At 43.4% G+C, this 25,847-nt stretch overlaps 1 protein-coding gene and 1 long non-coding RNA gene across 4 annotated transcripts in view; one reads left to right on the top strand and one right to left on the bottom strand.

The window, feature by feature from the left end:
- Window positions 1-16,536, bottom strand: part of IMMP2L (inner mitochondrial membrane peptidase subunit 2) — a 480,812-nt gene extending 464,276 nt beyond the window's left edge. Inside the window, exons 1-3 of one of the 3 annotated variants that reach the window (XM_064142892.1) lie at window positions 16,490-16,536; window positions 15,205-15,332; window positions 10,988-11,475 (exon numbers count right to left, since the gene is read on the bottom strand). The gene's annotated coding sequence lies outside the window, so the exon portion shown is untranslated. Of the gene's footprint in view, window positions 1-10,415; window positions 10,710-10,987; window positions 11,476-15,204; window positions 15,333-16,489 lie in introns of those variants that run through there. The other 2 variants (XM_064142893.1, XM_064142894.1) reach the window with 2 other exon arrangements.
- Window positions 16,537-16,736: 200 nt separating this feature from the next.
- Window positions 16,737-25,004, top strand: LOC135175080 (uncharacterized). Its single transcript, XR_010302219.1, has 2 exons — window positions 16,737-17,155; window positions 24,856-25,004. It is a non-coding gene; the product is annotated as an uncharacterized LOC135175080 (long non-coding RNA).
- Window positions 25,005-25,847: the final 843 nt, after the last annotated feature.

Here is a 25,847-nt window from a genome sequence, read left to right as displayed (position 1 = left end):
CATTGTTTGAATCAATCCACCTAAAGAGATTATTGCCCCAGTCAGCACATTATTACCTTTATAATTATTCCACATAAAAACAGAATCTCTAAAAATTAGGGGTTTGTCTAGTGTTTAACAAATTATACCTTTTCATACACCTTAACACTCTTTGCTGAACTTTACCTCTCAATTTTTCTGGCTGGAATTCTACTTCTCTGCCATAAGGTCTGGCACATTTCAGACCTCCTCCTCTGAGACATTCCACAAAAAAACATATCTATCACATTCTTTGTAGACACAGTTTGAGCTGGAAAACATTGTCTAACAGATGTATCGTAGTATTATTGATTTATGATTAAAAAAAAAAACAAAACAACTTCAATAAATCAGACAAATTTACTTACCCTTTAAATTCCTTACAGTGAAATCTATTTCTCATTAATAATGAAGCATGAATGTTCAGTTCACCCCTTCCATTAAAACCACTACCAGATCTTGTTATGAACTTCTTGCAAAAGCCCCATGCTGCTATCTACAGAAAAATCTAGTATCTGAAGAAAAGCAATTGATCAGACAATCCACAGGAGACCAACCATATGCTCCTGGAACTACAAGCTAATTAATAGTGACACAGAATCTAGCAGCCAGGTTAAAACAGCCAAGACAAAATGCTACATTCTCAGTACATCACTTGGCCAAGGCAACAGTGGAAGTATTAAATGGCTGCAAAGCTGGGAGCTCAGGTTCTACCTTTGTATTTTTGGACACATGTAGTATTACAAGACACAACAGGAATAAAGATGAGGGGAAAAACACCAACAGCATCCCTACCAGCAATCGATTTGCAAAGCCACCAAAGCCAGTATCAGCTTTTGTGCTGAAAAACTTCTCTACTTGCCCTGAATTTTTTATCTTTTGTCTTTCATTCCTTCCCCCCTCCCTCTGAGCATGTCTGTGGATTATTCTACTCTATTGTAGCACTTCTTTCCTAAAATCAGCAAATATATGCACACACATATTAAACAGTCTGAGAAGACTTATAAACAAATTTGTCTCTAACTCTACATCCTTCCATGTAACATAATTTTTAACATTATGAGTAAGAAGCTATTACATCAGCATCTCACTGAAGAGTGTACACATTTTTGCCAGGTGTATTTCGTAAGCTTGTCTCTCCAAAACACACAGACAGGCATTTACCAATGGATAGGTACTTGCACGTGCAGAGTTGCCACGCAACTGTTGACACAAAAGTTCATCATCCAGCTGCCAGCAAACAGAAGGTTACCCATCAGTCTTTCAGGAAGAGAGGCTTCAAGATGACTTCTGTTACCACAGGGGAAGGAAGAGCTTGAATGCAGGCATCAAATAGTTTGCAGCACTATCTTCAACCAGAAACTGTATGTATAAATGAATAATCCTAACTATTGTTTGATGAAAATGTGCAGTGCTTTCATATACTTAGGTGGTCTTAGGAGAAGAGAAGGGGAAAAGGTAATGATAAGCACTTATTGTAATTGCAAGAAAGAATTTAGGATAGTACAGGGAAGATTTTAAGAAAGGATCTTTACAACTATAATTATAATTTTCTGGTTGAAGTCTTTGTTTAAAAATACAAAAAACATTAGTTATGACTCCTGGAGATAATATTCTGCTTTTATAGATTATATTTTATACTCTCAATGCCCTCTAATAAAGTATTCTCTTGGAAAACATTCAATTTGAGAAAATCTGTGAAAACTACTGAAATAAACATTGCTATAACATCATATCTCAATGTAAAACATTTTCTCTATATTGTAGAGAAATTTAGACACATATATTTTAGTTATATTAATTTCAAATTTATGCTACAGCTATATTTAATATAGCTATTCTTCATTAATATAGTTTATTTTTCTGTATCGCATTAATGAGTTAAAAAATTATGCATGTGTCATGTGAGCCTGTCATTTGTACATAAAAATGTTGAAGTTCAATGCTCAAAGTGAATTATCAGTTGTAGCAAGGTTGAAATTATTATTTCCAAGTCTAATTTACTTTTAGAATCTGAGGTTACAAAGTTACTTCTAATGCTCCTTTAAATAACATATTAATTATTTCTTACAGCAGAATATTTTCCAAATGGACAGTCAACTTTTTAAACAGCTTTAAATGTAAACACAGGGACTCTGGGGAGGAACTATCTGACAGCTACAATGAACAAAAAAAATTAAGAACAAAATTCTGAAATCAGTGCGGTGTCTGGTTTATCCTGGTGGCATGTTTAGATGCATGTCAGTGAAGCAGGACTCTTTGCTGAAAAAAGATCATTACATAGAATCAACGAGGTTGGAAGAGACCTCCAAGATCATCCAGTCCGACATATCTACCAGCCCTATCCAGTCAACTAGACCATGGCACTAAGTGCCTCATCCAGTCTTCTCTTGAACACCTCCAGGGACGGTGACTCCACTACCTCCCTGGGCAGCCCATTCCAATGCCAATCACTCTCTCTGGGAAGAACTTCCTCCTAACATCCAGCCTAGACCTACCCTGGCACAACTTGAGACTGTGTCCTCTTGTTCTATTGCTGGTTGCCTGGGAGAAGAGGCCAACCCCCACCTGGCTACAACCTCCCTTCAGGTAGTTGTAGACAGCAATGAGGTCACCCCTGAGCCTCCTCTTCTCTAGGCTAAACAACCCCAGCTCCCTCAGCCTCTCCTCATAGGGTTTGTGGTCCAGGCCTCTCACCAGCTTCATCACCATTCTCTGGACACGTTCCAGCACCTCAACATCTCTCTTGAATTGAGTGGCCCAGAACTGGACACAATACTCAAGATGTGGCCTGACCAGTGTTGAGCACAGGGGAGGAATAACCTCCCTCGTTCTACTAGCCACACTGTTTCTGATAGAGGCCAGGATGCCATTGGCTCTCTTGGCCACCTGGGCACACTGCTGTCTCACGTCCAGCCTACTATCTCCCAGTACCCCAACATCCCTTTCTTCCTGGCTGCTTTCCAGCCACTCTGTCCCCACCACATACTTCTGGATCCCCACCCAGTCAGTGACACCTTCAATAAGATCAACAAATATCAACCCTTTAAAAGATGGCATAAAAAAATCCAGACACATAAAATATAGGAAAAATAATTTAGAGATTCATACACCAGTACAGGTGATCCTGCTCTGTCAGAGGGGGGTGGACCAGATGATCTTTCAAGTTCCCTTCCAGCCCCTAACATTCTGTGAGTCTGTGATACATTTTTCATCTTTTGTAAATTACAGTAGGTTTAGACAAAACAAAAGAAACAAACAAAAAAACCAAACCACCCAAACCCTTCAGTAAAACTTACAAACTTCAAAGCAGTAACCTTGAAAACTTGTTTGAAATGGCAACATGGACAAGAAAAATCCAAGATCAAAAACGCCAGCATACAGCAGGTCAAAGCATTAAGAATTTCACATTGTGCCGCTCAGAGATTAAGGCAGATGGAGCACAGCATTATCTGGACTGAAGTATTTGGTGCACAAAAGGTCCAGGGATTATAATGAGCCTCTCGTGGGTACTACAACATATGGAGCAGAGATGCTATTTAGATAGCTCTCTATGTATAAAACGTTTATTTTTCCTTACACTTGCCTGCACATTAGAAGACACTGTTTATCAAACAGCCTGTAGAAAATCATCAAGTAACATTAAGAAAGCCCCAGGTTGCAATGTACTTGCAAATCTAGGTATTTAAAAATTACCCACAAAAGTATGATAGGAAAAATAGCTGTAAAAACAAGGCATTAGCAGTCATCCACAAACGAAATAAAATGGTCCCTAATGTGCTTCTACAAGAAGGCATGTGAGGAAACAGGAAGAAGGGAATTACAACCCAGCCAAGATTGCTATGTTCATTTGAAATTACTTATTTGATCTAGTTCAGAAATTAGTAACTTTACTATATCTAGTTCTCTAATCCATTCAAACTTCTCTGTCAATTGTAATATGCATTTTTCCATAAATCCATGGCATCACACTAGAATTCAGGCATATATCATTTGAAAACAAGAAGCATCCTCATAACAGAAAATACCAAAACATATGTATGAGATCATTTCTATTGCATCTTCTGAAATACAAGCTTTTGCTTTAAGTAAAACTGGTACAATTGAAGACAAGGTTATAGTGGGTCCAACAATTGTGATGAACAGGATGCTGCTTGGTATCAGAATTTATGTGATCTTTTTAACAAGCACCTTTTCTACAGTTTTTCACAATACAAGGCCAGACTGAACTACTGCTATGCTGCCAGACTCTCGTTTTCCACTTTAGTTGTACATTTCAGTATCTGTTATGTTATAGTTATTTTTGTGAAGGTACAAGTATGCACACTTCTTAGTTGGCTAATTTAATTCATATAGACTTATCCAAGTACAGGCTGATGTCCACAGATACAATGGTGACAAACATCACAGAAGAATCAAAACAGATTAGTCCATAAAAGTTTTCAGTTTAAAATAATCAAAATAGATTAGTCCATTTAAATTTTCATTTAAAAGCACTGTGAAGGTCCAGAAGGAGCTTGCACTCATCCTTCAATAAAGACAACTCCATCCTGGTATTATTCCACCATAAAGGTGATATTTCTAGTCCATTAATGTATTTGTACTCTACACACAGGTTTTCTTCTCAGTATTCCTCATTCACATTAATCTCCTTGTATCCTGTATGCCCCCAGCACACAGTGACTACAAAATAAGGCTCGACTGCAAGTTTGGAAATGTCACAGATCACAGAAATTACTGTTGTATTACTGAAGCAGCAAATCCTAACCTAATCAGCAGTTTCAATAACCAGACATGTATGCTCTATGTTCTGCTGTTCTCTTTCTCCTAGGGCAGTCATTTTGTGCTGATACCTAAAGGTTTTGTTTGTTCCAAATAAAAAGCTGCAAATTTTGACAGACACAACTCCATTATATAAAATTTTCTTACACCTTAAGTTTGCATTAAAGCAATTATCATTTCCACTATAAAACATACTTTTTTCCCCAGTATACCAGAACACAGAAAAACAACAAAAATCCAGGTTTGTAGCTTTTCACAGCTATAACATATGTTCCCAGAAGCAGACAAAAATAGATCACCACAACAAACTCTCAGTTTACAAACCACATAAAAAAAAGAAAAAAAAAAAAAAGCTTAAACCACAAGAATCAGGAACCTAACCAGTCCCAGAATTATTACAGGGTGGGAGGGGTCAATTTAATGTGGAATAGGTTTTCCTTCTAATCTAATCTGACTACACCCCATCTCTGGCACTTATCTCATGTATAAAGGCTCAATCCACACATTGGTTGTGACTAGAATTAAATTGTTTATTTTTACAATTTAATTCTGTGTCTCAAGGACATGAATTCCACTCTCATGGACAATCGTGTATTTCCAAACAAAACATTCCACTCTTCAAATATAAAGCAAAAGCGGAAGAAAATGCAACTGTAAATAAAAATTATTTTCAGCAATTAAATTAACAACTATTTATTCAGAATGAAGAGCAATGACCCAACCCTTGGTTATTCAAAATTCCATTTCACACACATAAGTAATCAAGAATAGGAACACCAATACAATCACTTTTTGGTGGATACTGCAACACAAATAAAGATCAGTAATTGTTATAAATCAGATCTTCTCAGAGCATTTAAACTTAAAATGCAATGAAAAGTCTTCAAGTACTATCACAGAGGTGACTGTCAGAGTACCAGTTTTTCTAGCATAAAAGACACATTCATTGATTTTAATCATGTTTCCATATCCTCAAAGAAACTAATAATCATTAACATATATTGTACACAAAGGACAGCACTAAATTACATCAATTTTGGAGCACAAGTGAACAGCATAATTAGCTTCTTGCAACTGAAAGTTTTGCACTGCCTCTCAAAGATTCAATACATGCAAATTAAGTTAATTTTATAAACTGAATTGAAGTGCCCTTTACAAACAACTATCAGCTGGTGTTATGTTTAATCTTGAGCAGGCAGCATAAATGAGGTACTGCTTCCGAACACACTAAGTCTATAAATGGTATTTTCAGTAAATAATAGCATAACCTTTGATTTTAAATTAATTTTGGAATATATCTAGTCAACACTCTGGATTCTTTCAAGTACCAAGAAACCATCTTGTTAGTCAGAATCACAGAATCACTTAAGTTGGAAAATACCTTTAAGATCATTGAGGCCAATGACCTGTGGTTGTCAAGAATCAAACCTGGGCAAAAACTACCAAAAAAAAAAAAAAAAAAAGGAAATATTCAGTTTTAGCCAACATATATGTAACATTATAGGCCATCCAACCAGGACAATGAGGCTGATGAAGTGTTTTACGGGTGCCTGGGAAAGGTCTCAGAATTACTAGCCCTTGTTCTTGCTGGTGACTTCAATTTACCAGGTATCTGCTAGAAATACAATACAGCAGACAGGGAGCAGTCCTGAAGGTTCTTGCAGTGTGTGAAAAATAACTTCTTAAAACAGCCAGTGAATGGGTTAACGAGGGAAGGCTCTCTACTAGACCTGCTACCTGCAAACACAAAAGGACTAGTAGGAGATGTAAAAGCTAGTGGACATCTTGGACAAAATGACCACGAGATGGTGGAGCTTCTAAGGGAAGTTAGGCAGAGATCCAATAGAACTACATCCTTGGACTTCTGGATGGCAGGCTTGGACTTGCTTAGGAGACTGGTTGATGGCATCCCCTGGGAGGTAGTCCTGAAGGACAATGGAATCTAGGAAGGCTGGACATTCCTCAAGAGGGAAATCTTCAAGGCACAAGAACAAGCTGTCCTTGTGCATTGGAAAATAAGGTGGTGGGGTAGAAGCCCAGCCTGGCTAAGCACAGAGCTTTGGCTACAATTCAGGAAGAGAAAAGTCTACCAGCTATGGAAGAAGGAGAAGGTAACTCAAGAAGAGTATAAGACTTTTGTTAGCATATGCAGGGAGAAAATTATAAAGGTCAAAGTTCAACTAGAACTCAATCTGGCCAGTGTCATTAAAGACAATAAAAAGTGCTTTCATAATTAATAGTAAAAGAAGTGCTAGGGAGAATATCTACTCTCTACTGGATGCAGGAGGGAACCTGGTGACCAAAGACAAGTAATAGTCTGAGCTACTAAATGGCTCCTTTGTCTCAGTATTTGTCAGTGACCCAAGTTGCTCAGTGAGGCTTCAGACCCTGGAATTAAAAGACAGATACGGGGAGCAGAAAGCAGCCCCCACGATCCAGGAGGAAATGATCAATGACTTGTCATGCCACTTTGATGTGCACAAGTCTATGGGACCAGATAGGATCCACCCAAGGGTACTCAAGGATCTGGCAAATGTGCTCAACAAACCACGTACCATTATTTGACAAAAGTCCTGGCTAACTAGGGAGGACAGTTCATTGGAGGCTAGCAAATGTGATGTCCATCTACAAGAAGGGCCAGAAGGATGATCCAGGGAACTACAGGCCTGTCAGTCTGACCTCAGTGCCAGGAAAGGTTATGTAGCAGGTAATCCTAAGCACCAATCATACAGCACTTACAAGACAAGCAGGCAATATGGCCCAGTCAGCATGGGTTTATGAAAAGCAGGTTATGCCTGACTAATCTGATCTTTAGCTACAGCAAGGTGACCCAACTAGTGGATGAGGGAAGGGCTGTGGACATCATCTGGCTGGACTTCACTAAAGCCTTTGACTCTGTCTCCCACAGCACTGTCCTTCAGAAACTCATGGCACAAGTCTTGGATAAGTCCACTCTGCACTGGATTAAAAAAATGGCTGGATGGCCTGGCCCACAGTGGTGGTTGCTACTAGTGGTGTGCCCCAGGGTTCAGTACTGGGGCCTGCCCTCTTTAATCTATTTATTAATTATCTGGATGAGGGTATCGAGTGCACTCCCAGTAAGTTTGCAGGTGTCACCAAGCTGAGTGGCTGTGTCAATCTGCTAGAGTGTAGGGAAGCTTTACAGTGGGATCTGGACAGGTTAGATTGATGGGCCAAGGCTAACTGTATGACGTTTAACAAAACCAAGTGCCGGGTCTCCCACTCAGGTCACAACCACTCCACAGTAAGTTACAGACTTGGGCGTGTGTCGTTGGAAAGCTGGGACTCAGAGAGGGACCTGAGGGTATTGGTTGATACTTAGACTGAATATGAGGCAGGAGCATGTCCAGGCAGCCAACAAAGCCAGTGGCATCCTGGCTTGTATTAGAAATGCTGTGGCCAGCAGAAACAGGAAGGTGATCACCTCCTGTACTCATGAGACCACACCTTGAGGACTGTGTTCAGTTCTGCTCCACTCGCTACAAGGGCACTGAGGATCTAGAGCATGTCCAAAGAAGAGCAATGAGGCTTGTGAAGGGCCTTGAACACATGACCTACAAGGAGCCTCTTAGTGAGCTGGGGTTGTTCAGTCTAGAGGAGGCTGAATGGAGACCTCATGGCTCTCTGTAACTACCTGAACCAAGGTTGGAGCTGGGAGCAGCCTCTTCTCCTTGGTGGTGATAGAACTAGAGAGAATGGTTTCAAGCTGCGCCATGTGAGGTTTACAGTGGATGTAAAGATATATTTCTTCACATAAAGAGTTCTCAAACACTGAAATGGTCTACCCAGGTCCATGGTGCAGCCACCAAACCTGGAGGTGTTTAAGCAGCACACAGACCAGGTGCTTAGGGACATAGTTTAGTGTTGACCCCTCAGCACTGAGTTTAAGTGTTGGACTGGATGATCTTAGAAGTTTCTTCCAACCAGATGTATTCTGTGATGGAATGGAAAATGCCTTTCAAATCATAATAAACTTTACCAAAAGTAACTACCTCTCCCACAACTACTGTACAGAAGGCTTTACATGTACTTGCTCAAAATGAGGGACAGTTGACTCCCCAACATAACATTCCCATGAAACCTAACAGTAAGCCCTGATCCACCAACTAGTTACTATTTACTGTGGTACACTAACAAACTAAATGTGCAAACTAATAAGCAAAACTATCTTTAAAAATTAACTGCCTTTATTTTTACTCCTTGAACATTAGAGGTCACTGTGGGACTTCCTAGGGGCATACCTAGTATATTCTGCAACATCTGTTCACCACCATATTGATTTTTAGTCTGATACTTGTTATAAATCCAACTGCCATATAAATTCCTCAGGTCTGAGGAATAAATGAAGCCAAACCATCTGCATAAGGACCCAAGTATTCAAAAAAATAACTGCAATCTGTGGCACACTGGTCAGCTTGCAAGATCTCAATGTAAAATTCCAACTGTGACAAAAACCATTTGAATCTCAAAATTATAGCTCAGCATAATTTAAATATTCACATGGATTTGAATACACCACCCACTACTATACCATATCTATAGTTATCTCCCATCAGTTCCAGAAGCCAATTTCTTTTGGTAACAAAATACAAGTCAAACAGAAGACTCTATCATTTTAAATGAAATTTAAGACTCATAGAAATCTCCCACACACAGTAGTTTAAAATGTTAGACTTTTTTTACAAAGCTACCTATTGCAAATAAGTCTAATTTTGAAGGCTTTTAAAGATACAAGTTAAATCTGAAAACGCCCAAGCATGTCCCCCTAACTGAGCAATGAACAAGTATGTATGACGTATGCTTTTTGGGTGAGACAAAGAAAATAAAAACATGGTAGCAAAATAAGATTATCTAGGGAGACATAGAGCAGCTTGCCTACATCGCCTCCCTCCTGTTTTGGGTATGGCAATGTACTAAACTCCAGTTCAACACACCAGTAACAATATAGAATAAATCACAAACAAACAAACCACCTACAGTGGAATACTGATTAGTCTACCTGGTGTTCAGATGCAGTTTTGCTATTCAAACTTAGTGACTTCAAAACAAAAAGGGGTTTTTTTTCCTTAAAAAAAGGTAAGGCCACCACAAAGCTCTGTCTAGAAAGCAGCTGAATGTCTTCGGTTTCAAGCACTGCAGTCTTTACATAGAGCAGTAATGTATAGAGTAGATTGAAGGCCAACTATCAGATATAGAAAAGTAGCCACTTTACAGTAAGTTACATAAACCCCCCAAAAAATAGAGTATTTCTCCCATGTCTAGGATATACCCTGACAGGAAAACCAGTCCCTCAGGGCACCACCGAATCATCATTAACAGGACAAGATTTGATACCAATCTAATAAAACGGCAACACACTTTTAAGTAAAAACTGCACCCAGTCCAGAAGCAGGAACTGTGCACAGTGTCAAGTCCTGGTTACACACAGTAGTTTCTGTGCCTTGGTTCCCTCTTCCACCTTGCAGTGAAGAGTGTCTCCCCTTAATGACCACTTTCACACTATCAGCTTTGCACTTGTTTTTAATTAAATCCCCTCTCACTGCCATTAACATATGAGTAACTTAGAGGAAGAACGAACACAGGCAAAAACCTACATCAAACAAGCGGCATCCAGGCCGCGGGCCTGTGGAACAGGCGAGGGACACTTAGCCGCCCGCGGCCGCCACAGGGCTGCTGCCAGGCCGCAGGAGCCGCTTCTGCCCACGGGCCCAGTGCCGCCGGCAGGAGCCCGCCGCCGCCGCATTCCGGTTGTTACACCGCGCGGCAGTCAGCTCCGCCGCAGAAGTACGGCTGTCCACAGGACACCCCACCCGACAGGGGTACAGAGCCTTCCACTTCCATACTTCAGCTTCCTCCTCACCCACGCCGCCACCACCAGCTCCTGACAGCGAGGGAAAGGGCGGAGAGAAGGGCGGGGCCCGCGGGGGCGGCACAGAGAGTCTGGCGGACGTGGCGCGCGGTGTGCTAGCACCGAGCCTGCCCTGTGGCGGCCGCCGTAACCCCCCTCCCCCAAACCCTTTCTCTTCACCTATGTCCCCACTCCCTTCTCCACCAAGAAACCTTTCCCCGCCATTTCCTCGCCCAGCCACGCACTGCCCTCCCCGCTTTTCCGCGCTCTGAGCCCGCCCGGCTCCCGTCGCCCCGCCCGCCGCTCCTGCCCGCTCACCCTCTCCTCCCTTCCGCGGAGGGCAGGCCGGTAGGGCGCGAGCCGCCCGCCGTCACGTGGGCCAGCGGCTGCGGCGGCGAGGGGAGGCCGCGGGCCCCGCCGGGGCCGGGCAGGCTGTGCGGCCCTGGAGCGGCGGGCGTGGGGCTGCCCTGTCTGGCGGCTGAGCTGAGGCCGTGCGCAAAGCTCCCGGCGCGGGCTGAGCGATGTTCCCCGCAGGGAGTCGCTCCGAGTGTGCAGTCCGGCGTGCGCTGGGCGTTGCTCGGCAGGCGGTATGGCCTGGCTGCTCTGCCCGGCGTCAGGCGTGGGACACACCTGCAGGCCCTTTACAAAAGCGATTCCGTGCTTGGCATTTCATTTTTTCAGTACGTCTGGTTGTGCAGCTGATGGAAGAACCGAAAAACAAGTTCAGGCCATTGGATTGCAGGAGCTGTGATTTCCTTTGGTGGTGGTGGGCATCCAAATGCACATGGACATTACTTCTGTGGCAGCTGGATAAACACAAAGTGGTTTAACATCATAGTTCAGTATCAATCAGTTCTGCGTGTATTGCAGTCCACTCAGGAAAAGGGTTTGCGTTCAGCTGAGGAGTTTCTGTAGCACATAATCGATTTCATCTGGACTGGCCACATCAGAACTGGCTGCATTATACTTAGCATAATGCTGTCACGAATGGAGGGTTATTATTCCTGTCTAGTGCAAATGGATGTACCAGGGTTTGATTTTGGTTCTTTGCGTTAGCTGCCACAATAAGTGCCGGTGGCATAGTCTGAAGCAAGAGCTCACCACTTGCCTTGAAGGGCAAGGTCACAGCAGAGAAATCTATTAGTTTTACTAAATACCTCTGATGCAGGAAAGTCCTAATTAGGTGCTGGGAGATACTTCCACTATTTAGGTGGCCTTCAGAAACAGTGTGACACTTCTGCCTGACTAATCAGTTATTAAAATGTTACTTTTTTGTTCAAATGTGAAATTGTTTATAGTTGACATCTTGGCTTTGAAGCACAGCTATGAAAGTATGAATGCATAGTTACCTCTATTCTGACCATGTCACTTAACAGGTAAAATATTCTTTCCACAGTTTTGGAGATGAGAATCAATTATCTTACAAGACAATACCATAGAGTACTTATTAATTAACTGAACTGGAAGGTGCACTCTTAAGGCATTTTTTCTATAGGGATGTTGAATTATGTGTATGTAAAGTTTCTGACACGCTATTGCAAAACAACACGTCCAGCCTCTTGTCAAATCTGAACCTTCCAGAAATGCTTACCACTTTTAATGCTGAAAACAACATTTTCACAAGAAAACTGCCAAAATATTTGTTACATAGTGTAAACCATTGATTGTTACCCTGGTTTGGTTTTTTTTTCTGGATTTTTTTTTTTTACATGCTTACTTTTGAATCAAATAATTCATACTTGTTTGGTTGTTTGGTTGTTGATTACTTTTTTTCTTAAGTGAATTCTTTCCTTAACACATGAGTTGTGTGCTTACTATAACAGACTGTAAAATAAGCATTATAGTGCATTGAGCAGGAATAATAAATACAGTATTTGTACATTGGTATCCACTATCTTCATTTTCATCACCCATAATGTAAACATTTAGCTGGGAAATACTGAGAAAATCTCCACGAGTGTTGCTGCAAAAAAAAAAGTTACCCTTTAAATCATAACACTGTTGAAGCATCTTAAAGGAATGTGCCTCAACGTTTTCAGGAATTCAAAACTGATGATATGAAATGTTTCCCACTGAAACTTGCCTTTGGTGAGGACACACCTAAGTACTGTGTACAGTTTTGGGCACTGCAATACAAGAGTTGGGGAGGTGCTGGAGCAAGTCCAGAAGAGGGCAACAAAGCTGCTGAAGGGCCTAGAGAATAAATCTTAGGAGGAGCGGCTGAGTGAGCTAGGGGTGTTTAGTTTGAAAAGGAGGAGGCTGAGGGGAGCCCTCATTGCTGTCTACAGCTACTTGAAGAGACATTGTGCAGAGGCTGGTGCTGGTCTCTTCCCACAAGTAATTGGAGACAGAACAAGGGGGAAATGACCTCAAGCTGAGACTGGGTAGGTTTAGATTGTTGGACTTACTGATCCCAAAGGTCTTTTCCAAGCTGGATGTTTCTGTGTTTCTATGTTTCTTCAGCTGAAACTCTTCTCTGACTACAGACTTTTGCTGTAAGCCTCTCAAGATCAAATGATGGCTTCTCAGCAGTTTTCTTCATTTTGAAATTATGCATGTGCTAAACAGCTAGCAGGAAATACCCATTCTTAGGCTTCATTTATTTGTAGATAAGGTCAATAAAAGTTACCACCTGCAAATGATGCATTTCCAGTGTTCACACCATTTTCTTTTTCAAGTATTCCCACTGCAAGTGCACTGCTACTGAGAAACAGAGAATGGTTTCTTTTCCTTTCACCTCCAACAAATAGCGATGAAAATGTCTTACTGCTTCTATGCTTTGATGCATCAGTGGCTGAAATAAAGAAAAAGCTTGACCCTTTTCACCCTCCTCTTCAATTTTGTTTCAGGTGAGGGTACCATTAAAGTGTTCCTGGCAATCCATAAAACTTCTGTACCACAGCATCCATTTAAAAGACTCTCAGAAAACTGCAGCAAGCTTTATGCTAAAAACACATTTAATTGAGTTTTCCCAGCTGAATTTCAAGAGCAAATCTGTAGGAGATACTCAAGACTTTGAGTTAAAATCAAGTGCCATACATTTGCAAATACAACTATATATAGGGTATTTAAGGTCTGTTTAGCATCCTGCATATACTAAGAGAATTAATGCTTCAGTGGTGTTGAATGTAGTGTTCCAAAGAGGTGTGTTTTGGAGGAAAATACTGGGCTGAATCTAACAGCCTGAAAGCACAGAAAAGGTGCCATGAGAGAAGGGCATGACCACTGGAAACACCAGATCAAGAAGCCTGATTGCTTAAATTGATATTGCAGGTGAATGCTTCATATCATCCATCTGTAGCCCCAGGGTAGCAATCAATGGGGTGTCACAAAAAAGGACAGTAAATATTAAACTTGCTATTGTACTGGATAAAAAATGGTAGTGGCATCTTCAGTGATATTATATTATTACACATCTCCATTTTATTACATGAATAGGCATCTAACCCCTTCTGAGCTCTGACAGTGGCTTGTGATAAAAGATTACATGTAATTTTGGTGGCTTTTTTTTAATTAAAAGTTTATATTCACTAGGAATTATATACCCACATGAATACATACACACACACACACACACATATATATGTGTCTGAATAAAATGTGCCTCCCTATATATGAACTGCTTGTCTAAATTTCCTGCATGTCAAGGAGGTGACATAAGGCCCTTCTAGGACAAGAGTCATTCCCACATGGGTGCTGCAGATAAATCACATCTTAGAAGAGCCTGTTTCTCCTCAGTTGCTATGAAGTGCATCTTGATGACTCATTCAGGTGTAGACATGTATGGGAGGCTTGCCATGGGCAGAGAAGCATCCCATCCTGCCTGGGCCAGAGTTCCCAGAGACCCAACTGAAAGGTTGCAGGCTTTGCAAAGCTCCCTGACTGGTACCTGTGCACTTGTTCAGTGCTCTTTGCTTAGGAAAAAAAAAAAAACCCAACAACTGGTTGATTATGACACTGGGAGATACCAAGGAAAGATCTTTAGACAAACATTTCTGTCCTTTGGTGTTGATAGTCTTTTGGCCATCAGATGTAGTTTATGTTATGCCTCATACATACTAACCCACAGACTGCTAAGAATAAAGTACATTTTGTTTCCAGTTGGTCAGGCAGGCTGCAGAGCACAGAACTCTGTAGTGACCTCTCCATTGGGGAAAAAGGAAGGAGTGAAACACAAGAAAATTATTCCTGAAATCCTATCATTTGTCAGTGAAAAAAGCTGTCCTTAGTTAACACAGGACACATGCATAATCTTTGAAGGGCAAAAAAAATGCCTAGAGCATACGAATTTGTTCTGTGGACTTTCCTCAAGGAACAGTTACTACCCCCAGATTCCTTACAGAAGAGGAAGCAAACGTCTTTTGCAGGGTCAAGAATCCATTGTCAGTTTAGATAAAATCCAAGATCAAATAATTACAGAGGAAGAAAATAGTATTACAAAGGAGAAAAAAAAAACCTACAAGCCTCAATAATAATACAGTTACTATTAGTCTTACAAACTTCTTAACATCCACATCGTCTGATGTCATACTCACCCTTTGTTGCCTCCACAGATGCTAAGGTGGTTTGGTTCGGTGCAGTGTGCTGGGAGTTGCATATTCTCTTTGTTACCTCTAGAACTGGCTTCCCCAACTTCCAGGTCTGTGCATTTTTAACTGATCACCTGTTTAGAACCATGAAGTTGTTGGTGTCATCCTGTGCCTTCCCTCATTGCTGTCATTCCATGATTACAACCCCTTGCACTGCATTATCATTATAACATAACTGCTTATCACTACTCATAACCACAGATTATGGTTGTATCACAGAGTTATATAAACTTAGACAAGAGTAAAATACAGAATCACAGAGTCGTAAAATATCTCAAGTTGAAAGACATGCTTAAGGGTTATTGAGTCCAACTCCCTGCTCCTTGCAGGACTACCTAACGCTAAGTCATATGATTAAAAACCTTGTCCTGACATTTCACAAACTCTGACAGGCTTGGTGCTGTGACCACTTCCCTGGAGAACCTGTTCCAGTGACTGACCACTCTCTTGGTGAAGAACCTTTTCCTAACATCCAATCTGATCTTCCCCTGATGCAGCTTCATTTAATTTCCTCATGTCCTGTCATTGGTCACCAGAGAGAGCTCAACATATTAGAGAATTACGACTTGATTAGAAAGTTGTTTTTATGGGTAAAAAAGGTGAAACAGCATTGCAGGCATGCTTAAAGCAATGTTGGCAAAAAATCGTCCTGAGAATTTGCAGAGATGATGTGAAACTCACGTTCTGCTGCCAGCCATAGAGACTGTGTGTTTACTGAGCTGCTAGCCAGGTGTGGAAATAACGTGTGCTAGTAGTAATTTACCACTTAGTAGTCTTCAATATATTTGATCAAAAAGAACTCAGCATTTAGTTCTTTTGTGCATTGTGTCAATCTTGGACATAGAAGGTTTCACCTCAACGTGAGGAGAAACTTCTTTTCTTTACAGTGAGGGCGATGGAGCACTGGAACAGGCTGCCCAGGGAGGGTGTGGGGGTTTCTTCTCTGGAGACTCTCCTGTGTAAACTACCCTAGGTGATCCTGCTTGGCAGGGGGGGCTGGACTCGATGAGAGGTCCCTTTCAACTTCTGAGGTTCTGTAATTCTGTGTGATTCTGATCCTCCTTTTAAGTGAGTAGTAAAGGTTACAGAGGTTAGTAGCAATTAAAAAAAAACATGGAATCACTGTAGATTAGTAGTTGTTAAATGCTTAGTATAAAACAGCCAACAGTTACTTTGCTATTATATACAGTGCATTCCTTCAGCATTGTCAAATTCAAAGGGTTACACTTACCTGAGTGGAGTCAGTATTTCTGCGCTGTCCTTTATCATTATAGAAACTTGTTCCTGAATCATTTCTCCTGCACATGCATTTTAAAGGGGTGTAATTAACTAGCTGCAAGTTGTTAGGCAGTTGATGAGGTGTGAACAGGCACTGATTGTTTTCTTTATTTACGTATTTCCCCTAATGCTCTGATGAGAGCAGGGTGTTGAGGCGTTTCTACCCTTTGTGTTATTCCTTGGTTGTTTCATCAGATTAAGAAGCGATTTTTGAAGCCATTTGCAATTTTTCAGATTCCATTAAAAAGCAGTGCCCAGGGAAGCCCTAATCAAAAAGATCATAAGGGCTACAACATGAATGTGAACAGCACTCCTGCCACTAGCTCAAAGAACCAGGTGTCTGCTTTTATCTGAAGCACATCAGAACCTCTGACCCCTCTCAGCCCGTTCTTAAACAGCATCCTGGTTTTGAAGACCAAAACACTTTGGAGAGTTTCTGTTGTTCATTACTCAGTCTTCCCCCACCTATTCACTTTTGGCCAGAGGGAATAATAATTGTCTGAGGCAACCCACCCTTCAATCAATAGAAAGTGAGACATTTTAACAAAGCTTCATCACTGAGGCCTCACAAAAGGCAACCACCCAGTGCCTACCCTTTGTCAAAGGTGTCTACCCTTGAGTGTATCACACACACAGTATCACCAAGGTTGGAAGAGACCTCACAGATCATCAAGTCCAACCCTTTACCACAGTGCCCAAGGCTAGACCATGGCACCAAGTGCCACATCCAACCTTGCCTTGAACTGCCCCAGGGACGACGACTCCACCACCTCCCCAGGCAGCCCATTCCAGTGCCTAATGACTCTCTCAGTGAAGAACTTTCTCCTCACCTCGAGCCGAAATTTCCCCTGGCGCAGCCTGAGGCTGTGTCCTCTTGTTCTGGAGCTGGCCACCTGAGAGAAGAGAGCAACCTCCTCCTGGCCACAACCACCCTTCAGGTAGTTGTAGACAGCAATAAGGTCACCCCTGAGCCTCCTCTTCTCCAGGCTAAACAACCCCAGCTCCCTAAGCCTCTCCTCGTAGGGCTTGTGCTCGAGGCCTCTCACCAGCCTCGTCGCCCTTCTCTGGACACGCTCAAGCATCTCAGTGTCCTTCCTAAACTGGGGGGCCCAGAACTGAACGCAGTACTCGAGGTGTGGTCTGACCAGTGCAGAGTACAGGGGCAGAATGACCTCCCTGCTCCTGCTGACCACACCACTCCTGATGCAGGCCAGGATGCCACTGGCTCTCTTGGCCACCTGGGCACACTGCTGGCTCATGTTCAGGCGGGTATCAATCAGTACCCCCAGATCCCTCTCTGTCTGGCTGCTCTCCAGCCACTCCGACCCCAGCCTGTATCTCTGCATGGGGTTGTTGTGGCCAAAGTGCAGCACCCTGCACTTTGAGCTATTGTGATGGTTTGGGGGTTACCCCGCCCCCCCACACTTTTGTATTTGCCCCAGCTAACTCAGACGGACCCTGGGAATATAGATGAAGCAATTTATTTACAGCTAGCAGAATTTACAAGCAGCTATTTACAATATATACAGCTATATACAATTATATACAGAAATATACAAAGGATAAACAATACAAAAGCACAACTCCCCTCCCAGAAACCTGAGTCCCCAGGAGGGGCTCTCAAACCACCCCAACACCTCCCCCCGGCCCTCTCAACCTTACCCCAGTTCTCAGGAAGAAGAGAGGTGCAGCCAAGAGGTTAGGGAGCAAGGTTAGTAGGAGCAGGGTTAATGAGATGTGACCAGGTCTAAGGCAAAAGCAAGAGAGAGAAACAAAAATGGAGAAAAAGTCTTTCTTCTTCCCAGAGTTCTCAGCGTAACTGTGAGAGAAGTTGACATCAATTGTTTTTCATTTCACTGCCCGTTATCTAGTTCTGTTACCAAAACATCCCAGCTTGCTTCAAACTAGCACAATCCACCCCTGTCTACTTCGCTCAGAGTATCGCTGAGAATTATCCAATCTAATCTAAACCAATATTTACACTAAAACAATATATACAAGTTCAGTTCACACTTCAATCAGATGTAGGTGATTCAAAAGCTCAGAACAGGGACTCCCAGGTGATGTTGGGTTCGTGCTCACATACTGTAGATTTTTCTCAGTGTTGGGCGCCGATGTTACCTAGAACAGAAAACTCCTAACAGCTTGAATTTAAACTCTCTCAGCTAAAGTTAGATTTCTCTGTGGAATACACTGAATTTCACCATTCTCCTGCATTATCCAGTATGTATGACCAGGACCTTCAGCAGAAACCACCCCTCGGACAGGTTTCCCTTCGCCCGAAGGAGAAAATACCCAAACAGTTTTCCCTAACAGATTCTTCTCATGTATAACAGGAACTTTATCACCGTCTACTGTTTGGACCAAATCTGATTGTGCAGGTCCTGCTCTGTTTACTGAACCTCTACTATTTACCAACCAGGTAGCTTCTGCTAAATGTTTGTCCCAGTTTTTCAGAGTTCCACCCCCCATGGCTTTGAGGGTGGTTTTCAGCAAACCATTGTAGCGCTCAATCTTCCCTGAAGCTGGTGCATAGTAGGGTATGTGATAGATCCATTCAATACCATGCTCTTTGGCCCAGTTTTTCACAAGATTGTTCTTGAAATGAGTACCATTGTCTGACTCAATTCTCTCTGGAGTTCCATGTCTCCACAAGATCTGTCTCTCCAAACCAACAATGGTGTTACGTGCAGTAGCATGTGGAACTGGATAGGTTTCCAACCATCCAGTGCTGGCTTCTACCATCGTTAGCACATACTGATTGCCAGAACGTGATCGAGGTAAAGTGATGTAGTCAATCTGCCAGGCTTCACCATACTTGTACTTTGACCATCTCTCACCATACCATAAGGGCTTGATTCGCTTAGCCTGCTTAATAGCAGCACAAATGTCGCAGTCATAGATGACTTGGGTGATAGCGTCCATAGACAAGTCAATTGACCTATCACGAGCCCATCGGTATGTTCCATCTCTGCCTTGATGTCCAGATGAGTCATGGGCCCACCGAGCTAAGAACAGCTCACCTCGGTGTTTCCAATCAAGGTCAATGTCAAGTTCAGAGTTGGTATCAACTTGAGCAATCTTAGCAGCTTGGTCTGCCTTCTGGTTGTGTTGATGTTCCTCAGTGGCTCTGCTCTTGGGCATGTGTGCGTCTACGTGCCGCACCTTCACTGGAATTTTCTCCAGCCGTGCATCAATGTCCTGCCATAGATCAGCACACCAAATAGGCTTTCCTTTCCTCTGCCAACCATTCTTCTTCCAGTCCTTTAGCCAACCCCATAGAGCATTGGCTACCATCCACGAGTCGGTGTAGAGGTAAAGGATAGGCCAATTCTCACGTTCAGCCACATCAAGAGCAAGTTGAACAGCTTTTACCTCAGCGAACTGACTGGATTCTCCTTCGCCATCTTTCGTTTCGGTAACTCTCCTGGTTGGACTCCAAACTGCTGACTTCCATATTCGCTTGTTCCCAACAAGACGACAGGAACCATCTGTGAACAAAGCATAGTTCTTTTCCTGATCAGAGAGATCACCATAGGGAGGAGCTTCCTCAGCACGAGTTATTTTCTCCTCTGGAGGTTTGGAACAGTCTGTGCCTTCCGGCCAGTTGGTGATCACCTCCACTAGACCAGGTCGGTCAAGATTACCCATTCGTGCTCGTTGGGTTATCAAAGCCATCCATTTAGACCAGGTTGCATCTGTGGCATGATGCGGTGATGAACCTTTGCCCTTGAACATCCAGTTAAGAACTGGCAGTCTAGGAGCTAAAAGTAATTGTGACTCAGTTCCAATCACTTCAGAAGCTGCTTTCACTCCCTCATAGGCTGCTAGAATCTCTTTCTCAGTTGCAGTGTAATTTGTCTCTGAACCTCTGTAGCAACGTCCCCAGAAACCAAGTGGACGACCACGTGTCTCATTTGGAGCTCTCTGCCAAAGACTCCAAGTTGGACCATTGTCACTGGCAGCCGTGTACAGAATGTTTTTAATGTCCGGACCAGATCTCACAGGTCCTAAGCCCACTGCATGGACTATTTCTCGTTTGATTTGATCAAAGGCTGCTTGTTGTTCAGGTCCCCACTCAAAATTGTTTCTCTTACGAGTCACATCATGCAGAGGTTTGACAATCTGACTGAAACCAGGAATGTGTAGTCTCCAAAATCCCACCACACCAAGGAAAGAAAGTGTGTCCTTCTTACTGGTGGGAACAGCCATGGTGGAGACTTTGTTAATCACATCCTGAGGAATGTAACGGCGACCATCCTGCCACCGCACTCCCAGAAACTGAATTTCTTTGGCAGGTCCTTTGACCTTGTCTCTCTTAATGGCAAAACCTGCTTGCAACAGAATGTCAATGATTTTGTTACCTTTCTCGAAGACTTCCTCAGCAGTTTGGCCCCACACAATGATGTCGTCGATGTACTGGATGTGCTCTGGAGCTTTACCTTTCTCCAGTGCATTGTGGATGACTGAGTGACAGATGCTTGAGCTGTGTTTCCACCCCTGAGGCAAACGATTGAACTGGTACTGGATTCCTCTCCAGGTGAATGCAAACTGAGGCCTGCACTCCTTTGCTATGGGAATAGAGAAGAAAGCATTAGCAATGTCTATGGTTGCATACCATTTAGCCTCCTTCGATTCCAGCTCGTACTGGAGTTCCAGCATGTCCGGCACAGCTGCACTCATGGGTGGCGTCACCTCGTTGAGGGCACGAAAGTCAACTGTCAGTCTCCAGTCGCCCGTAGGTTTGCGCACAGGCCAGATGGGACTGTTGAAAGGTGAATGAGCTTTCTCGATGACAGCCTGACTCTCCAATTGACGAATCAGCTGATGAATGGGCAACAAAGAGTCACGGTTAGTTCTGTACTGCCTATGATGAACAGTTTGAGTTGCAATTGGCACTTCCAGGTCCTCTATGTCATGATGTCCCACAACTGCAGATTCATCAGAAAGTTCAGGCCTAATGGACAATTTCAATTTATCATCCTCAATCTCTACAGATGCTATTCCAAAAGCCCATTTATGACCCTTAGGATCTTTGAAACAACCTTGTCTCAAAAAGTCAATTCCCAAAATGCAAGGCGCATCAGGACCAGTTACAATAGTATGTGTCTTCCACTCTTTACCAGTTAAACTGATCTCAGCCTGTATCTTAGTTAACTCTTGAGATCCACCAGTGATTCCAAAGATAGAAATGGACTCTGTCCCTTTGCAATTAGATGGCAATAAAGTACACTGAGCACCTGTGTCAACTAAAGCCCTGTATTTCCGAACTCTTGAACTGCCAGGCCACCTAATGAATACATTCCAATAGATTCGGTTTTCTCCACTATCCCTTTCCTCCTCCTGGCTGGAGGCAGGGCACCCCTAATGCTGAACATGGCATGTAGGGTGTACACAGTGATTGGTGTTGTTGCAAGAGGAATTGCAACTGTTGGAACAATTGCAGTTGCTCTCAGGAGCTGAAGAAGTGACAGCTACTTTCCTGGCATTATTGCCTCTGTTTCTGCCACTCTGCAGATCCCTGACCCTCTTTGAAAGAGCTGAAGTAGGTTTACCATCCCATTTGTTCATGTTCTCACCGTATGTGTCACGCAGAAGTATCCACAGTGACGCACGTGATTGCTGCTGTCTGGGTGGAATTTGTCTCCTCCTAGGCTGGAATTGCCTTGCAGGAGGTGGGCGTCTGTTCCTGACTGCAGAAACATTCACCCATTCAGATGATGCAGGAATGGTATCCTTTACCAGATTGGAAATTGAGGTTGTAAGGTCCTCTTTCAGTTCTTTCATGCTCTCCTTGATGCCATCTCTTATACCATCTTTAAGCTCTGTAGTCATAGTCTTTATGGCACAGATTATACCAGAATGTGACAAGCTGTCCTCAATCTGCCTGAGCTGATCAGTGAATTCACCAACAGTGAAAGATCTTCCATTGTCACTCCTTGCTAGAAACTTACTGGCCAAGATGTTAGCATAGGATGAAGGAGCAAGCTTAATCAGCTTCTTCATGAGACCTGTTCCCAAAGGAATATCGTCAGGCTCATGAGTACCATGATCTCCATAAAGCACTTCCTTCACAGCAAACTCCTTCAGAAGCTTAATTCCCTGCTCAATGGTGTTCCACTTCTTGGCAGCCCATGGCAAATCATCTCGGGAAGGATATCTCATAGCCACAGCCAACAAAAGGCGTGTCCACAAGCTAACCCTACCAAGAGGACTTGCCAGGTGTTTGTCCACTCCACTCTCCTTAGTGAGTGGTCCCAGCTGCTTGGCAGACTTGTCTCCTACCTGCAGAGCATTAGCACCAATGCCACGGCATCTCACTAGCCAGCTTAGGATTGGCTCGCCTGATTCCCTTGTGTATTCCTTCCTAACTTCCCTGACCTCTCTGAGTGGATCCTTGGAGCCTTGGATGTCATCTTCCTCCTCCTCTTCCTGTTGATCTGGTGGTGCCTGGCCTAACACAATCTTCCTCATAGCATTCCTAAACTCATTGGAACCATCCTCTCTCCTGGCAGCTAACCTCACAGCGCTCCTCTCACTTGAGTATTGTTGTCTCAGCACATCTACAAGGTCTCGCAGACTAACTGCCTCCTCTTCCTCCTCTTGCTGCTGACCACCAGACGTCCCCTGTCTTACATCCTCCTGCGAACCACTCTTTGTTTTAGCTTTTGCCTTAGCAGGTGCCAGAAGGGCCTGAGCAGCAACAGACTTGGATGTGTCTGCTGGAGGATTTGAATTTTTAGGAGTCTGACTTGGAGCACTTGAATTATTGGAGGTCTGACTTGGAGCATTTGTATCCTTAGGGGTCTGAACTGGAGCTTGTGAGTTCAAGTCTGCCTTGCTTTTAACAGGAGGATTTTGGTTCTGGTCTGCTGGCTGGGGGTTCGAATTGGCTGAGCTGGTGTCATTAGGATTTGGACTGACTGGGCTAGCGTTACTAGCACTAGTAGGATTGTTTGCCTGTCCTCCTGGGATGCCTGCCAACCCTGAGGTGTTATCATTTTTGCTGGGAACATTCTGATTTTGGGTACCTGCCTGTGCTCCTGAGGCTCCTACCGAATTCTGCCCGTTTTTGTTTTTGTTTTTGTTATCATTGTTTACGTTAGTGGCAGGAACACTGGCTGTGTTCCCAGCACTTGGAGAAGGAGGGGCAGAGGCTGGCAAGGGGGAAGCCGATAACTGTGTTCCCTTGTTTTGCTGTGAAAGAGACTGCTTCTGAGACACAGAAATTTTCCTAGCTCTTACAGAAGCTGGTTTTGAATTTTTCACACATAATGCCAAAATTAATATGAATATTAAAATCATAAGAGCCAGATTACTGCAGACCAAACCCGTCACAATCTCTTTTCTGTAAAAATCCTTGCATGGACTTGACATTTCAGTTTGGGGCTGGATGACCCTCATGAGAGCAGTAGATAAAGCAGACTCTCGATTGATTGTAACATTATTCACAAAAACTCTTGTAATATCACTAGTAATATTCTCAGTGACACTAAAACCAGCATAACCAAGAATAAAATCACCCCAGCTCCAGAACATGTTTGAAAGCTTAACTTTAGCCTTCTTAAAAACTACATGAAGTAAGAAATAACCAATTTGATCTTTGATCCAGTTGTACACAAAAAACCAGAAAACAGGCCACACAGCAATCCCCACCAAGTACAATAGCTGCTTGATTAGCTTCATCTTAATTCCCAGAGCTGATTTCCACTCACTGAAATATCTAGCCCCACGTTGGGAAAGCCAATATAAAAATGTGATGGTTTGGGGGTTACCCCGCCCCCCCACACTTTTGTATTTGCCCCAGCTAACTCAGACGGACCCTGGGAATATAGATGAAGCAATTTATTTACAGCTAGCAGAATTTACAAGCAGCTATTTACAATATATACAGCTATATACAATTATATACAGAAATATACAAAGGATAAACAATACAAAAGCACAACTCCCCTCCCAGAAACCTGAGTCCCCAGGAGGGGCTCTCAAACCACCCCAACACCTCCCCCCGGCCCTCTCAACCTTACCCCAGTTCTCAGGAAGAAGAGAGGTGCAGCCAAGAGGTTAGGGAGCAAGGTTAGTAGGAGCAGGGTTAATGAGATGTGACCAGGTCTAAGGCAAAAGCAAGAGAGAGAAACAAAAATGGAGAAAAAGTCTTTCTTCTTCCCAGAGTTCTCAGCGTAACTGTGAGAGAAGTTGACATCAATTGTTTTTCATTTCACTGCCCGTTATCTAGTTCTGTTACCAAAACATCCCAGCTTGCTTCAAACTAGCAAAATAGCTGAACCCCATCCCATTGGCCTCTGCCCATCTGTCCAGGTGCTTGCAGCTACCTTTATATTAGCATTGCTTTTGGCAAGCATAATAATTAGTTTGCACCCTGAAAAGTCCATATTCTTGTGTATGTACATTCCTTGCTTTTCCTGGTCCTAGTTCTAGTGAGAATTGTTCTCTGTGGTCACCCCATACACTTATTGTCTGACTGAGTGGATAAAGAAGTGGCTTGATGGATGCACCCCAAGAGTGTCTGTCAGTGGGTCCATGCCCAGGTGCAGGCCAGTGACAAGTGGGGTCTCTCAAGGATCAGCCCTGGGAGCACTCTGGACATGGGCAGTGGCATACCGTGCACCCTCAGCAGACTTGCTGATGACACCAGGCTGCGTGGTGCGGTTGACGTGCTGGAGGAAGGGATCCATCCACAGGGGCCCGGACAGGGCAGAGAGGTGGGCCCATGCTGGCCACACAGAATCATAGAATCAACCAGGTGGGAAGAGACCTCCAAGATCATGCAGTCCAACCTATCACCCTGCCCTATCCAATCAACTAGACCATGGCACTAAGTGCCTCAGCCAGGCTTTTCTTCAACACCTCCAGGGACAGTGCCTCCACCACCTCCCTGGGCAGCCCATTCCAATGGGAAATCACTCTCTCTGGGAAGAACTTCCTCCTAACATCCAGCCTATACCTACCCTGGCACAACTTGAGACTGTGTCCCCTTGTTCTATTGCTGGTTGCCTGGGAGAAGAGGCCACCCCCCACCTGGCTACAATGTCCTTTCAGGTAGTTGTAGACAGCAATAAGATCACTCCTGAGCCTCCTCTTCTCCAGGCTAAACAGGCCCAGCTCCCTCAATCTCTCCTCATAGGATTTGTGCTCCAGGCCCCTCACCAGCTTCGTTGCCCTTCTCTGGACATGTTCCAGCACCTCAACATCTTTCTTGAATTGAGGGGCCCAGAACTGGACACAGTACTCAAGGTGTGGTCTGACCAGTGCTGAGTACAGGGGAAGAATAACCTCCCTTGTCCTACTGG

This window comes from Pogoniulus pusillus, chromosome 4 (assembly GCF_015220805.1).
Source record: "Pogoniulus pusillus isolate bPogPus1 chromosome 4, bPogPus1.pri, whole genome shotgun sequence".
Taxonomy (NCBI): domain Eukaryota; kingdom Metazoa; phylum Chordata; class Aves; order Piciformes; family Lybiidae; genus Pogoniulus; species Pogoniulus pusillus.
This window is presented reverse-complemented; position numbering and strand designations above follow the sequence as displayed.